At 45.7% G+C, this 16,138-nt stretch overlaps 2 pseudogenes; both read right to left on the reverse strand.

The window, feature by feature from the left end:
• The window catches only part of LOC129049436 (double homeobox protein A-like), a 53,177-nt pseudogene that overhangs the window by 11,717 nt on the left and 25,322 nt on the right, over positions 1-16,138 (reverse strand).
• LOC100445848 (collagen alpha-2(I) chain-like) lies at positions 1,389-15,799 on the reverse strand (annotated as a pseudogene).

Genomic DNA, 16,138 nt, shown 5'->3' on the forward strand with positions numbered 1-16,138 from the left:
GAGAACCCTGAGCCCACCTCCTGCGCCCCGCCCAACCTCGGGTCCCCAGGCCCAGCTTCCGAGGCCCTGCTCCCAGCGCTGTCCCGCCACAGCCCCGGGCTGCACTCCCCCAGGCAAAGGCGCCACCGGCGTGTCCAGCGCAGCCTCTTCCTCCAGGCGGCGCGTGTGAGTCAATGGAAAGGACAGTGGCGGGCGGAGCAGCCGCCTAGGACATCGCGGAAGCCTCCTGAGGGGACTTCCACGGCTTGTCCCAGAAGATTCTACAACAGCCTGGCACTGAGGGTTCAGTTATAATATTTTCCGCCAGTTTTTCCCAGCCCGGTCCCCAAGCGTCTGATTTTAAAGTTACCGCCTCAGGCTCCGGGCGGAGTCCCCTGCAAGGGCGCTAGGTCCCCGACACCTGCCAGGGAATGAATCCCCGTCCCAGGAGGAAGGCGTGGCGGGGGCGGAAGAGACAACCACACCACCCGTGACAGTGGCCAAGCTTTAGAGGCCCCGCGTGCCTGCCAGGCGCCTGAGCCCACACCGTCCACGCTTCCCTGCCCCGGCGGGAACCAGCTGTTCTCCCTGCACGGGCGAGGGCGCGGGGTCACCCCCCGCCGGGCCGACCCCAGGCATGAGCTCCAGAACCCCCTCCCAATGGCCCGGTCCCGGGAGCGCAGGGAGCCTGGCTCTTGCCTGCCAATAACGAAACCATCACCGATAGAAGGAAAGCGGGGCAAGGCTGGGAAGGGAGCGGCTTTAATCCGGGGTCCGCCCCCTTCAATTCTCCAGGGCAGCGGTCCCAAAAGTGGCGTTGGGACGGGGATTGAGGCTGAGCTCGCTTCTTCTTTGTTTTCGGGTCTCGCGCCTCTGAAGCGAACTGGGCCTGGAGGGGTGCTGGGGGTCGAGAGAGCAGGGTTGGAGGGTGACCGAGGGAAAGCTGGGGCCGGCCCCCGGGCCCCTGTCGGAGGCGGATTCCGAGGCGAAGCAGCTGCCTGCCCGTGCCTCACCCACTGTGTCCACCCAACAGCTCCGCCCTAGACTCGCGGTTGCGGAAGCAGCGGTTCCGGTTGTGCTTATAACCGGGAGCGCTGTCTCTTTGGAACCTGACTCCCAACTCCTCTCAACAACAGGGAAGCCGCGACCTGGAAGCCCTCCGTGCTTCTCCATCGATATCGGGGCCGCCTCTCTCGCCTGCAGCCCACGCCTTGGCCCCCCGGGGGCAGCGCAGCGAGGCGGAAAGCCCCCTGCATCCCGAGAGTGGGGGGCAGCCCCCAGGCTAAGGACCTGCGACTTCGTGGGACGCCAGTGTCCGCCCCTGCGCCCCTCCAGGGAGCAGAGGCGGCTCTGGAAGTCGGTTTAGTGCGGAGACCGCGACTGGAGGGGCGCAGAACGCTCTTCCCAGCGTCCCGGGCTCCACCGGCACAATTTTAAAACCGGGGGCGAAATCCGAGTCCTGCCGCCCCGCGGGGGTGGAGCGTGACCGCCTCACTGCGCGCTGTCTCAGGCTCCGCCCGCTTTTGCGCCAGGAGGCTGCCCGGTGAGTTCCAGGGCTCTGTGGTCCCCAGAGCGCTCCTGGGAGTCTCCTGGCCACGGCGGGAACCGAGCTGGACGCCCGGACGGCGCCGGGGTCATTTCTCTGCCCCCGCCCCGTGGCCGGAGCCGCAGCCCTGCCTTCTTTCCTCCTGGCCGGACCGCGCGGGAGCCCCCGGCCCTGGCGGGAAACTCGCAGGCCCCGGGCAGCCGGGGCGCAACTGCGACGGAGAAGCGGGGCCTGGCGCGCACATGGGGTGCCCCGCGGGAGCCCCGGCCGCCTGGTGCACTTCTCGCCCACGACGGTGGCCGGCGGCGGCCTCTGCTTCCCGGACCCACTAACAAAGCTGGAGATGCGGCTTCGGAGTCGCCCCTGGGACCTGCTTCGTCTCTTGGCTTCGGGGCCCGCAGCCCAGGGCTTTCCGGATCGGTGGCCAGGGCTGGCGGGGCGTGTGCGACGCCGGACCCGAAGCCCGGCAGCAGCGGCCGCCAAGCATGGCGAGGAGCAGCGCGAGCCTCTCCCCACCATGGCCAGGGACAGCGGGCGTAGGGTGGGAGCCCGCCGGGACATCCAGGTGGGATCGGCCACCGCTCAGGCGCTGTCCCAGGCGGACGCGGCTAGGGCCAGGATCAGCACCGCACAGGCAGCCAGCTCAGTGAGCAAAGAGAGGGGTCCCGGTTTATGCCAAAAACGTGTCTTCTCCAACCTCCTACTTAAGCCCCTGTCTCATATGCTGGTTCCTGTCTCTAATAGATCCTGGGTGCCTGGGACCAGAGACTTGGCCCATTCTCCCCAAGCTCAGCCGCAGGCTTCAGGGACCTGGGCAAAGTGTGGATAACCCTGCCCACCTTTTGGAGACGAAGGCCGGTTGCTCCCCTAGCCTCCACTGTGGCACTAGGAGGCAAGGGCAGCCAAGCCGATCGCTGCTTTCATCTGCACCACCACACCCCCTCCAGCAGGTGATGAGATGGGCAGTGACGGGTGGGTTCCCTATTCCCTGCACCATATTCCCTGCCTGTCACCACTCCTGGCTGCGCAAGTAGCAAAGCAAAGTCACAATGACAAGATCCAGAGGGGGAAGTCTCCAGCTAGAGATGGTGCCACTGTCACAGGGCACCAGAGCAGCAATGTGACAGCTTCTCATGGGGGCGGACTCTGTCCCCAGTCCCTACCCCACCCTGGCTTGATCCTTGTCGGTGTCTCTTTGTCTTGCCTTTATCTCAGCCTGGCTTCCCTTCCAGGCAGCTCTGAGTGGCTCTTGGTCCACACTTGTCTCCATCTCTCCTTTCTCTTCCCAACTCCCTAAACTCAGGACCTAGTCACTCCTGCTCCACACACACACACACTAACACACGCACTCTCTCACTCTCACCACACACACTCTTACACACACTCCCACCCTGCCTTAGGAAACAAGTTTCCCTCCCAGAACCTTTATTAAGACCTGTGGGGAATGACCGAGATCTGGGCCTGTGAGCCAGCTTGTGTGCGTGCAAAGGTGTGAGCCTGTAAGCATCCACGTGGCTGTGGAAATTAGAAAGCATGTGTGTACACATGCGAGTGACAGTGAAGTGCTCAGAGTTGAAACAGTGTATGTTTGGGGTCAGTGTGGCCTTGGCTGTGTGGACACACAGGTGAGCTGTGGCGAAGGTGGAGGGAAGTGAGTGACTGAGTGTGGAAGCTGAGCCCAGGGCAGATGGACAAATGCATCCTTTGAGCTCCTTTAGAGGCTGCCACTCCACACCTTTTTCAACTACTCCCTCTTTGTCATCATGGGCTCCCTCAAATCAGGATGGGGTGCAGAAAGGGGGAGTGAAGCTGGTGACCTCTGGGAAGGGGCCTGTCTGCTTCCTGGGCCTGTCAGCCACTGATCTGTTCCATGTTCCTATAAATACTTACAAATCCCAGCTGCTGAGGAGCAAGACATCCTCCACCAGCCAGTTGGGGCTCCTGGCCTGGAGCTATGAAGCGAGACACATGGGGGAGGGTAGGGGGGACCGCATCAGAGGCAGGCATCAGGGACTCCTGAGTTCAGCTCTTAGTTTTGCCAAAGGTTAGCCTGGGTGCCCCAGTATGTCTTCATCAGGAACTGCAGAGCCAGAAATAGCATCCACGCCTCTGCCCCAGGAAGCAGCCCTACCTCTGCCTGAAGAGAAAGACTCCCGCCTCCACGGCCAGCTTTCTGCCTTCTAGTCACGTCTCTCAAGTAGAGGTAAAGGGAGGGGTCTTCTTGCTTTTTTTTGCAGTGGGGGGGAGTATCTCACTGTGTTGCCCAGACTGTTCTCTAACTCCTGGCCTCAAGTGATCCTCTTGCCTGTAGCTCCCAAAGCACAGCAATTACAGGTGTGAGCTGCCACACCCAGCAGCTTCTTACTCTTTAAATGCCACACAAAATTCTCCTGGAGCTCCTGGAGGGGACTCTCTCTTTGAACTCAAAATCTTTCCCAGGACACCTTGATCAATCCTTCAGGCTCTTTCTGGATTGAAGGCAGAAGAAACTGCAGCTCAGTGACTCCCCCTTTGCAAGGGCACCCTCTGCAGGGGAGCGAAAGCATTTTCATTTGGCCTCATGCCCAGCTGCAGCCAGCTCTTTCACTTCTGGCGCTGGGGTGGTTGTGATAACCTGGAGGAGGGGGAATTAGTTGGGATGACTCACTTGCCCCAGCCCATCAACCCTGGCCTAGGCTTGTGGCCAGACACTTGGTTAAGCACCCCAAGAGAGCTTCCTTTCTCACGAAGAGAATGATTATTGATTATTGATCCTCTATACCCACTTCCCAGGATACTGTCAGGCACACCACAGGCCCTTGGGCATTTTTGTGGCATCATCAGCCTTATTCCTGGATCACCATGTCAAACTTTCCCAATAGCAGTTGGTGGCAAACTCCAACTCCTAGTGTCAGAAGGCATCACAAGGAGGCCTGGGCCTCCCAGCTCAGGCAAGCCCAGCATGGACACAGAAACCCCTGACACTGAGCCAAGATCTTTTCCCCCTGTCTTGGCTTGAAATTCAGATATATTGATGTTGAGCCCTCCTGGCCCGCAGTGGGACCCCCCTTAGCCTTACACAGGTAATGCCTATATCATGGCCTAGGCTTTTCCAAAAAGCCAGACTCTGGGAAGGACCTGGAGTGGAGGAAAAAACCAGACACAGGTAACCCCATGAGGGGCTCAGGCTGCTGTATGTGACTCCCTGTTGGAAACTTGCCCCTAACAGGGCATGAAAGCCAGGCAGGCACGGGCTCCTCCTCTGCCAGAGGCTGGAAATCAGGACTGCAGCTTCCCATCTTACTCTGGGGATGCAGGTCAACTGTTTTCCCTCAGATGAGAGATGCTGAGGTTCCAATTTTATAAGATGAGAAGAAGGGCTGAGGTGATGCCCATTCTGCCACTTTGCTGAGTCCAGAGCTGTGATGAAGAGGGAGAAGTCATAGGACAAAGAAGGGGTCTCAGGCACCCGGGAGTTTTCCTTGGCAGAAGTCAACTTGCCCCACCCCTGAGAAAACTCTGACCTCAGCTGCCAGGGAGGAAAGCAGGGGCTTCGGAGGAGGGGACAGGGAGACGGAACAGTCTGGTGCTCTGTGCTCTGGGAGAGAAGTCTGATGGCGGCAGTGACTCAGGAAGGGTTAAGAATATTCCTAAAATAGCCAAGCCACAGCCCAAGCCAGTTCATGAATGCCTCTTCTGGAGAGCAGATCTGTAGCAGGAAAATTCAGCCTGATCTTCGCCCCACTGCCTGCCACCTGGCCCTGGCTACTAATTAAGCCTCCCACCCTGTCCCCTTCTCCCACTCCTGTCCTAGTGGGGATGGGGTAGGAGTAGTCAGAGGGGCCAAATCTCCCCCAATCAACAGGGAACTCCAGCTGGGACCAGGAGTACTGGGCCCCAGTGCCCCCCCCACCCCATCCACACTCCTGGTCTGAGTCAGGTAGGAGGACTTAGGAGGACAGACAGGCAAAGTGCAGGCCTTATGCATGGGATGGAGGGTGCCAGAAGAGAGCAGCCAAATTCTCCCGCCCACACACAAGCATCGCCAGCCATGATCAGGTGGGACCTCCAAGATCATCCTCAAATACTGCCTTCTCCTAGCTCTGTGTTGCCCTTTACTTAGGGCATCTTGGAGTGAGATGGGCAGGGAGGGGTCGAGTGAGTCCCTTCATGAACAAACCGTATCTTTGTTTCAGGGGCAGGACTGGGTACATAATTTGCAGGACCCGGTGCTAACTGAAAATGTGGAGTCTGTTGTTCAAAAATTGTTAAGAATTTGAAGGCAGTGACAACATAGCACTAAACCAAGTTCAGGTCCCCTCTGACAGTGGGGCTTTTGCCACTGCACAGGTGGAACCTCTATGAAGCCAGCCTTGTGTAGTGGTTTGGTTTAATGAACATTTACTTAGCGCCCACTGCTCAGCTCTTCTGGCTCTGTAACATGGTCTGGCTCTTGTGTCTGCGTCCAAATGTCATTTTGAATTGTAATCCCCACGTGTTGGGGGAGGGGCCTCGTGAGAGGACATTACATCATGGGAGTGGTTCCCACATGCTGTTCTCATGATACTGAGTGAGTTCCCACGAGATCTGATGGTTTTATAAGGGGATTTTCCCCTCTTCGTTCTGCACTTCTCTCTCCTGCTGCCATGTGAAGGATGTGTTTGCTTCCCCTTCCACCATGATTCTAAGTTTCCTGAGGCCTCCCCAGCCATGTGGAACTGTGAATTAAACTTCTTTCCTTTATAAATCACCCAGTCTCAGGTATTTCTTCATAGCAATGTGAAAATGAACTAATAAACTCTGTGACCTCAGAGACTCCCTCTCAGTGACCCTGTTCTCAAATGTATGAAGATGGGTGCTCAAAGATCTCTCTCTAAACATGGAACAGGGCCTGTCTGAAGACATAAGTGATTAATTTCTAATCTATAACTAAGGTCTGAGTCCTGAAGACCTTCCTCTGGAGGCTCAGTAAATGTAGTTAATCTAGCTGGGTCCAGGTGCTGCGGGTGATTACCTTTATCTTGTCTCCTGCAAAATCATGGAGGTTTGGGAATTTCCTTTAGACCCCCTCTCGTATGGAGGATTGTTTTCTTCTTTTTCCTTTCTTGCCAGGACAAACTGAATTCTGTGATGGTTTGTGTAGCATTTTTGAGTTTATTGCCAAAAATTGAGGCTCAAGTTTGTAGACTACACTTTTTAATAAAATAAAACTTTCTAGACAAATAAATTGCAGGTGAAACTGTTCCTTTGATATCATTTTCCAAATCTACACAGAGTTGATAGCAAATTTTTCTCTTTATCTTCCCTTAAATTGTATATATTCATACAAATGCTCTTGAATTCTTAGTGCAACCAAGTGGATTGTCATTACAGAGAAGGTCCTTAGCATAGAGCACAAATGTTCCCACTGTCAACTGGGCTCTGTTCACAAAGCACCCAGAGCTGGCCTTCAACTTCCACTCCTCAGTTCCTTTGCCTACCTTCTCCACTGCTAAAATAGGGAAGGTATTTGTCTTTTTAATATTTAATAAATGACATTTATTATCATTCTGCCTACTGAATTTCACTTGTCTGTCTGGTAATATCCTACTCCTGTAAGAATCAATGAGTTCTTGGTACATATTGGTCTAAATTTGTCTCCTCTTTGAACCTTTTTCCAGTTTTCCAGGCAAGGTTGATTTATCTATCTATTTATTCTATGTTTCCATAACAATCTTTCCAAGCATAATACAGTAAAAAGAGAGCTGATTCATCATGTCCTGTCCGTTTCCCTCTGGAGACTTTGGAGCCAATGTGAGGGTACAGGTATGCTCCTGTATAAGCTCTTTGGTCACCTTTGTCAGTTTGGGACAGTTCTCAGTATATAATTGTTCTCAGGTGCCATTAAACTAGACCTGAATAATTGAAGGATTGAAAGTGTTCAGAAATCACCCAGGATGCTTCAATAATTCATCCTAATTAGGGATATGGGGATAGTTTGCATGAGAAAGAAGTTTTTCTTTTTGAGGAAAAGTTAAAATTCAGCAGGCAGAATGAAAATAAATGTCAATAATTTTTTATTTTAAAATATTCATGTTTTACTATTTTGATATAATTTTTAAAGAAAAAGGCAGAAACCACTGCTTATTAGAAGGCAGATTTTATCGATTTTATACCCCTAGACTTGTTGCAATCAAACCTATGTAAAAACATCTATAAATCAAATCATTAATTGCACCTAGTATAATAATCCTATATATGGAGGTAATGTTTGATTCTTCAGGAGCTTTAATAACTTGAAGGCCATTTGATTGCTTTAAAATTATTTCTCATTGTATTTGTTTATATTGTATCATTAAGCAAAAGTACAGAGTAAGCAATTAGTGTGATTAATTCTTCTTCTATAATACAGTAAAGCACTGCCTCCGTAGACCAATTCTCTGGGATCCCTGGAAAACATCTGGCATCCAGCAAGTCTTGACCCCTCTTTAGAAAGCCATGGAGAAACTGGAGGCAATTCTGTTATTTGCCCTCTAGAGGCAATTCTGTTAATTACCCTCCCTTCCCTATCCATGACACAATTTCTCCAGTTACATGTAGAATGCTGTTATGTGTCTCCTGGCCAGACCCCTTATTTCATAAATGTGGAAATTGAGGCCATGAAGGATGAGGTGATTGTTCACAATCCACATGGCTAGTTAGTTCCCAGAGCCTGGCCTGGACTTCTCTCTTGTTCTAGGGCCTTGAGTTCTCTCCCTGTTCTTTAGTACATATGGCCAGAGGTAACATAATGTGCATACCATATTTGCATTTGGAGTGCATCTGTTTTGCTTTCATTTAATCTTGTTGAGATGGTTTGCTTGTTCACCTACTCAGTCAGTTATCTTTTCACCTTTGTGAGTTGAGAGCTTTGTGTATTAAGTCTGTAAAACTTTGCATCTTGGAAAGTGACATAATCTGTAGCAGACCCATGCTGTTTTTAGATGCATCTTAATTGTGGTAGTGATAGTGACTGAGAAACTTTACATGTTTTTCTGTGCTATTTCAGAATATGCCTTCTGAATTCAACTAGAGGTGAAGTCAAAAACAACAGAATACTATATTTTTGTTTCTCTGATTTAGGTAAAATACCTCTTTTCTGACAAGACTAGGACTCTTACATAGACTACCATGAACTAAAGGAAGCACAACATTGCCAGAGTAACCTGTGGTACATGTATTAATCACTTACTGAACATTTTACTTGCATTCTTTCAAGAAAATGAGTTTATTTTTAGATACTCAGTCAAATTATCTTGACTTTCTGATGTTTTGAAATAATATTTATAATAGATTTAGGTATTTCATTAATATTGAATGTATTTAAAACTAAATGCATCCCAAAGGAAACTAAACCGTTAAAACATGGTTTATTTCTGCAAAAATTAACTTAGTGAGAAATCCCAGGGAATCTGCACATTTGCGTTTTCTATCTAACAATTATGAATTTCTTAGTGTATGTTTTGATCAGGCTGTCTTTTGATCACAGTTTTGTGACCACTCTGTTATTCCTCTCTCTGGCAGTCATTTCTCAGAATTGACAAGGAATTCATCCTGAGATGATTTCTGCTAAGTAAATCCTAGCACTTCTTGACACTTTAGAAAAGGCTTTGGAATAATTTTATATTAGCATTTCTCACCTGCATATTTTTACATGTAAATATAAGCTGCAAATGCATTACTTTGAAAGACAGCCAGGATAAAATTTAAAGAAACATGGTTTTAGAAGTCCAATGGTAGCATAAGATTTCACAAAAAAACAGACTGCTCTTCATTCAGTACTTCCTATTTACTCCCCAGACACAGCCAATGTCAACATTTTTTACTTAAAAAATGTATTTTTATATTTCAAAATAACATGTTTATGTGACCTGTCTCTCACCCATCCTGTCCCACTCTGGCTTTACCTCCTTCAGAATATTTAAAATTTTCAGAGTATACTTAGCATATACCATTCCAATCATGAATCTTGGGGTAGGCTTATTTTTTTTTAATTTGTGCATTTAATAAACCCCTAGTGGTACATGTCTGTTTTTCTTGTTAATTCTTGGAAATGTCTTTCTATTGTTTCTATAATAATTTTCTTCCCCTCTAGCTTCCCTTTTTCTTCTGGATCTCTTGTTAGGTATTGAACCTCTTGAGTTGATTTTCTAATTTTTGTCATCTCCCTCTCTCATTTTTTGTATTTTGTGTTTAATTTTCTGGTATCTAATTCACCTTGATTTTCTATCTTTCTGGTGACATTTTCATATGCTCTCACATTTACAGTTGTCGAACACCTTCTCCTGACCTTGCCCCTGTGTTCTGTTTACTCTGCTCACCTCTTCGATTCTCCCCATTGCTACCTGGTGTTTTGGTTTCTTTTTCTTTTCCTTTCCTTTTTTTTTTGTTTTTTTTTTTGTTTTTGTTTTTGAGACAGAGTCTCGCTCTGTAGCCAGGCCGGAGTGCAGTGGCGCGATCTCAGCTCACTGCAACCTCCACCTCCCGGGTTCAGTAGCTGGGACTACAGGCACATGCCACCACACCCAGCTAAATTTTGTATTTTTAGTAGAGACTAAACATACATTTCACCACGTTGGCCAGGATGGTCTCGATCTCTTGACCTCGTGATCCGCCCATCTCGGCCACCCAAACTACTAGGAATACAGGCGTTAGCCACTGCGCCCAGCCTTGGTTTCTTAATTTTGTTTTATAAGCTTTCTTCAAAGGCCTGGTCATCATTTGCTGTGTGTTTATATATTTTTATTTTTTCAGTGGGCAAAATACATGTAACATAAAATGTATTACATTAACTATTTTAAGTGTACAATTCAGTTGCTTTAACTATATTCATAATGTTTTGTAATGATTCCCACCATTCCTCTCTAGAACTTTTTCATGTGAAGCTCTGTACCTGTAAAACAGTAATTCCTAACTCCTGTCATCTTCCAGTCCCTATTAACCACCATTCTACTTTCTACCTCTGTGACTTTGCCTATCTTAGGTACCTCATATAAGTGGAATCATATAGTATTTGTCTTTTTGTGTTTGGCTTATTTCCATTAGCATAATGTATTCAAGGTTTCATTGTTCATCCACATTGTGAAATGTGTCAGAATCTCCTTCCTTTAAAAACGAATAATATTCCAATAATATTCCATTGCGTGCATGTATCACATTTGTTTAGCCATTCATCCACCAGTGGGCATGATGTTGCTTCCACCTTCTGGCTACTGTGAGTAATGCTGCTGTGAACATTGCTATGCGAGTATCTTTTTGGGTCCCTGCATTTAATTATTGGGGCTATATACCTCAAAGTGGAATTACTGGGTCATATAGTAATTCTATGTTCAACTTTTTGAGGAACCACTGTGCTGCTCTGTTGAGCAGTCTACCACTTTACACTACTATTAGTAATGCACAAGGGTTTCATTTTCTCCATATCCTTGTCAACACTTTTTATTTTCCATCTTTTGTTTGCATTATAATTGCCATTTTAATGGGTATGAAGTTGTACCTCATTGTGATCTTGCTTTCCACTTCCCGTATGACTTGTGATATTTTCTGCACATATTTTAAGGTTTATATACTAACAAAGCCGATTACTAGGGGGGTGTGTGTAGGGGAACTGTGTGGCTGCTGACTGGCTTCCCTGTGGGATGATCAGCCAGAACCCACTATTGTACCAGGAAATCCCCAGATGTCACCATCTATGGGTCTTTTGTAGTTTTTATGGGTACACAGTATGCATATATATATTTATGGGGTTCATGAGATATTTTGATACAAACATATAACGCATAATAATCACATCAGGGTAAATGGGTTATCCATCATCTCAAACATTTATCATTTCTTTGTATTATGAACAATTCAGTTATACGCAGTTATCTTAAAATGTACAAAAAACTATTGCTGACTATAGTTACCCTGTTTGTGCTATCAAATAAAAGATCTTATTTTTGTACCTATTAACCATCCCCACTTCCCCCCACTGACTACACTTCCAAGCCTCAAGTAACAACCATTCTACTCTATTTTCATGAGTTTAATTGTTTTAATGTTTAGCTCCCCCAAATAAATGTGAATGTACGAAGTTTATCTTTCTGTGGCTGGCTTATTTCACTTAAAATAATATCCTACAGCACCATTCCATGTTGTCACTAATGACAGAATCTCATTCTTTGTTACAGCTGAATAGTACTCCATTGTATATAAGCACATTTTCTTTATCCATTCATCTGTTGATGGACACTTAGGTTGCTTCCACATCTTGGATATTGTGAATAGTAATGCAATAAACATAGGAGTGCAGTTATCTCTTCAATATATTGATTTTCTTTTTTGTGTATATATCTAGCAATGAGATTGCTGGATCATATGGTAGCTCTAATTTTAGTTTTTTGAAGAACCTCCAAATTGTTCTCCATAGTGGTTGCACTAATTTACATTCCCACCAACAGTATGCAAGGGTTCGCTTTTTTCCATATCCTCACCAGCATTTGTTATCACCTGTCTTTTGAAAAAAAAGCCATTTTAACTGGGGTGATATGATATCTCTTCATATTTCTGATTTGCATTTCTCTGATAATCAGTGATGTTGACCATCTTTTCCTAAGTCTGTTAGTCTTTTGTATTTCTTCTTTTGAGAAATATCTATTAAGATCTCTTGCCCATTTTCAAATCAGATTCTTAGATTTTTCTCTATACAGTTGTTTGAGCTTTTTACATATTCTGGTTATTAATCCCTTGTCAAATGGATAGTTTGCAAATATGTTTCCCCATTTTTTAGATTTTCTCCTTGTTAATTGTCTCTTTTGCTGTGCAGAAGCTTTTTAACTTAATGCAATCCCAATTGTCCACTTTTGCTTTGGTTGCCTGTGCTTGTGGGGTATTGCTTAAGAAATCTTTCCCGAGTCTAATGTCCTGGAGAATTTCCCCAATGTCTTCTTGTAGTAGTTCAACCTACCAAGATTGAACTATGAAGAAATTCAAAACCTGAACCGACCAATAACAAATAATGAGATCAAAGCCTTAATAAAAACTACCAACAAAGAAAATCCTGGAAGCAATAGCTTCACTGCTGTATTTTACCAAATATTTACAGAATAACTAACACCAATCCTACTCAAACTATCCCAAAAAATAGAGGAGGGAGGAATATTTCAATGCCTGATACTTAAACCCAAGACACATTAAAAAAGAAAACTACAGACCAATATCCCTATGGAAAATTGATGCAAAAATCCTCAAGGAAATTTACAAACAAAACAAATCCACAACATATTGAAAATTATTCATAATGACTAAGTGGAATTTATGCCAGGAATGGAAGGATGGTTCAAAATACGCAAATCAATGTGATCATCATATCAACAGAATGAAGGACAAAATTTATATAATAATGTCAATTGATGCGGTAAAGCATTTGATAAAATTCAACATTTTATTGTAAAAACCCTTCAAAAAACAGGGTATAGAAGAAACATACCTCAACACGATAAAAGCCATAGAAGACACTCCCACAAGTATAGTATCTTACTGAATGGGAGAAAAACTGAAAGCCTCTCCTCTAAGCTCTGGAACAAGAGATGCTCATTTTCACCACTCTGCCTCCTGAGTTCAAGCAATTCTCCTGCCCGAGCCTCCCTAGTAGCTAGGACTACAGGTGCATGCCACCACACCTGGTTAATTCTTTTTTTTTTTTTCTTTTTTTTTGTATTTTTAGTAGAGACGGGGTTTCACCGTGTTAGCCAGCATGGTCTCAATCTCCTGACCTTGTGATCTGCCCACCTCAGCCTCCCAAAGTGCTGGGATTACAGGTGTGAGCCACTGCACCCAGGCCTTCCTTCTTCTAAGCTCTCCAAACTCTTCCAACCTCTGCCCATTACCCACTTCCAAAGCTGCTTCCACATTTTCAGGTATCTTTATAGCAATGCTCTACTTCCCAGTACCAATTTTCTGTATTAGTCTGTTCTTGCACTGCTATAAAGAACTACCTGAGACTGGGTAATTTATAAAGAAAAGTGGTTTAATTGGATCACGATTCTGCAGGCTGCACAAGAAACATGGCTGAGGAAGCCTCAGGAAATTTACAATCATGGCAGGAGGTGAAGAGGGAGGTGACATGCCTTACATGGCTGAAGCAGGAGGAAGAGAGAGCAAAGGGAGATGCTACATACTTTTAAACAATCAGATCTGGTGAGAACTCACTACACAAGAATGGCAAGGGAGAAATCCTCCCCCATGATCCAATTACCTCTGCCCAGACCCCTCCTCCTATACTGGGGATTACAATTAGACATGAGATTTGAGTGGGGACACAAATCCAAACCATAAGGTTAGTATTAAAAGTTAATTGCTTTCCTATATACGAGCAATGAAAAAAATTGGAATTTGAAATTTCAAATACAATGCTATTTACATGAGTACCCCCAAAATGAAATATGTAGGCATAAAGTAAACAAAATATGTACAGGATCTATATGAGGAAATCTTCAAAACTTTAATAAAAAAAATCAAAGGAAATCTAAATAAATTGATAGATATTTCATGTGCAAGGATAGCAAGACTCAGTACTGTTAAGATGTTAATACTCCCCTTCTTGATCTATAGATTCAACTCAACTCCAATTAAAATTCTAGCAGGTTATTTTGTAGATATAAACACATGTATTCTAAAGCATATATGAAGACGCAAAAGACTCATAGTCAAAATGCTGAATAACAACAACTCAGAGGACTGACACTACCCAACTTTAAGACTTACTCTCCAGCTAAATAATTGAGATAGCATGGCATTAGTGAAAGAACATGCAGATTGATCAATGGTTCAGAAGAGAGAGCCCAGAAATTGACCTATGCAAATATAGTTAGCTGAGCTTTGACAAAGAAGCAAAGTCAATTAAATGAAAGAATATAGTCTCTTCAACAAGTGGTGCTTAAAAATTGGACATCCATGTACAAAAAAAAAAGAATCTAAGTTCAGACTTTACACCCTTCTCAAAAATTAAAACTCAAAATGGATCAAAGATCTAAATGTAGAATGCAGAATCACAAAGCTTCTAGATCAAGAATATCCAGGTGACCTTGAGTTTGGTGATGTATTTTTAGATACAGCTAAGTGTAGGTGCAGTGGCTCACACCTGTAATCCCAGTACAGGTGTAGCTGTAGGGAAGCTGAGGGAGGCAGATCGCTAGAACTCAGGAATTTGAGACCAGTCTGGTCAACATGGTGAAAACTAATCTCTACCAAAAATACAAAAAATTAGCAGGTGTGGTGGTATGCATCTGTGGGGCCAGCTACTTGGGAGGCTAATGGGGGAGAATTGCTTGAGCCTGTGAGGCAGAGGTTGCAGTGAGCTGAGATTGTGCCACTGCACTCCAGACTGGGTGACAGAGTGAGACTCCATCTCTAAATAAATAAATAAATAAGATACAGTCAAAAGCATAATGCACGAAAGAAAAAACTTGGTACACTTTGATTATTCTGTTAGGAGGCCTATGTAATTTTTTTATTTTTGCAGTCAGTCTTCCTGTTTAGGTTTAGTATGTAAGTCCTGGTCTACTCTGTGGGCTGTGATTCCAATGACAATTTAATTTCAGAGCCTTCATGGTGCTATTTTGGTATGCTTGGCTTATCTGGTATCTCTGGGACTCTCCCACCGGTCCCTGCTGTTGCCCACCTGAGGGAACAGGGAGCTGCCCCAGGCTGGGCCACCTGCTGCAGTTAGGTGGGTGGGGAATGGTGGTCGTCTTGGTGTGCGGAGCTGGTTTTCTTGTTGTGGGGAAGATCTCCTTTGATCTGGGGGCATTGAGCCTGCCTGGGTTGCCTTCCATTGCTAGGTTGGGAGTTGGGAAACACTGGGCCTGGGTCACCTTCCTGTTGGATGGGGTCCAGGGAGACACCTGGCCACTATGCATTCCCTAGTCTAGAGTCCCTCAGCAGCCTTTTTCTTTCCACCTTTCAGAATTCTCCATTGATCATCTCATCTCTTATTTCTAGAGTTTAGGTTACACTTCTTAGGAGGGAATAATGTGTTGTCTTCTCTAGACTAGAAATCCTCAGTGGTAGTTTTGGGTTGCAACTGTGCTAAAGGCAGAATTGGCATATTTGTGATGTCGAGTCTTTCTTTTCAAATGGGGGCATATCACTATTCATTAGATAATATTTACAACACCTATTTCTTTGGGTTGAAGAATGTGGGTAAGGCAAGGAAAGTACTTAACGCAGTGCCTGGTGTGGAGAGTACTTACGAGTGTCGGTGGTGATGCTGTTCTTTTTGTCGTTTGGTAGCATATTAAAGCTTTTCTTCTTTTTTTTTTTTAAAATAAAGTTCTGGTGTATTTCTTGTTTATTCTTATTTTATCCTTTTTTGCTTTTATTACAAATAGGAGCTTCCTGTCATATCTTCTACCTGGTTCTTTGGCTATTATGTGAAAATGTTTTAATAACCTTCTAAATGTTGCTCTCCTAAAGTTTTAACTTGCCTATTTCTTTTCATTTTTTAAGACAGGGTCTCACTCTTTCACCCAGGCTGGAGTTCAGTGATGCAATTGTGGCTCACTGCAACCTCCATCTCCTGGGCTCCCAAAGTGCTGGGTTTACAGGCGTGAGCCACTGCACCCAGCCTTACTT

The sequence above is a fragment of the Pongo abelii genome, chromosome 14 (genome assembly GCF_028885655.2).
Source record: "Pongo abelii isolate AG06213 chromosome 14, NHGRI_mPonAbe1-v2.0_pri, whole genome shotgun sequence".
Lineage (NCBI taxonomy): Eukaryota > Metazoa > Chordata > Mammalia > Primates > Hominidae > Pongo > Pongo abelii.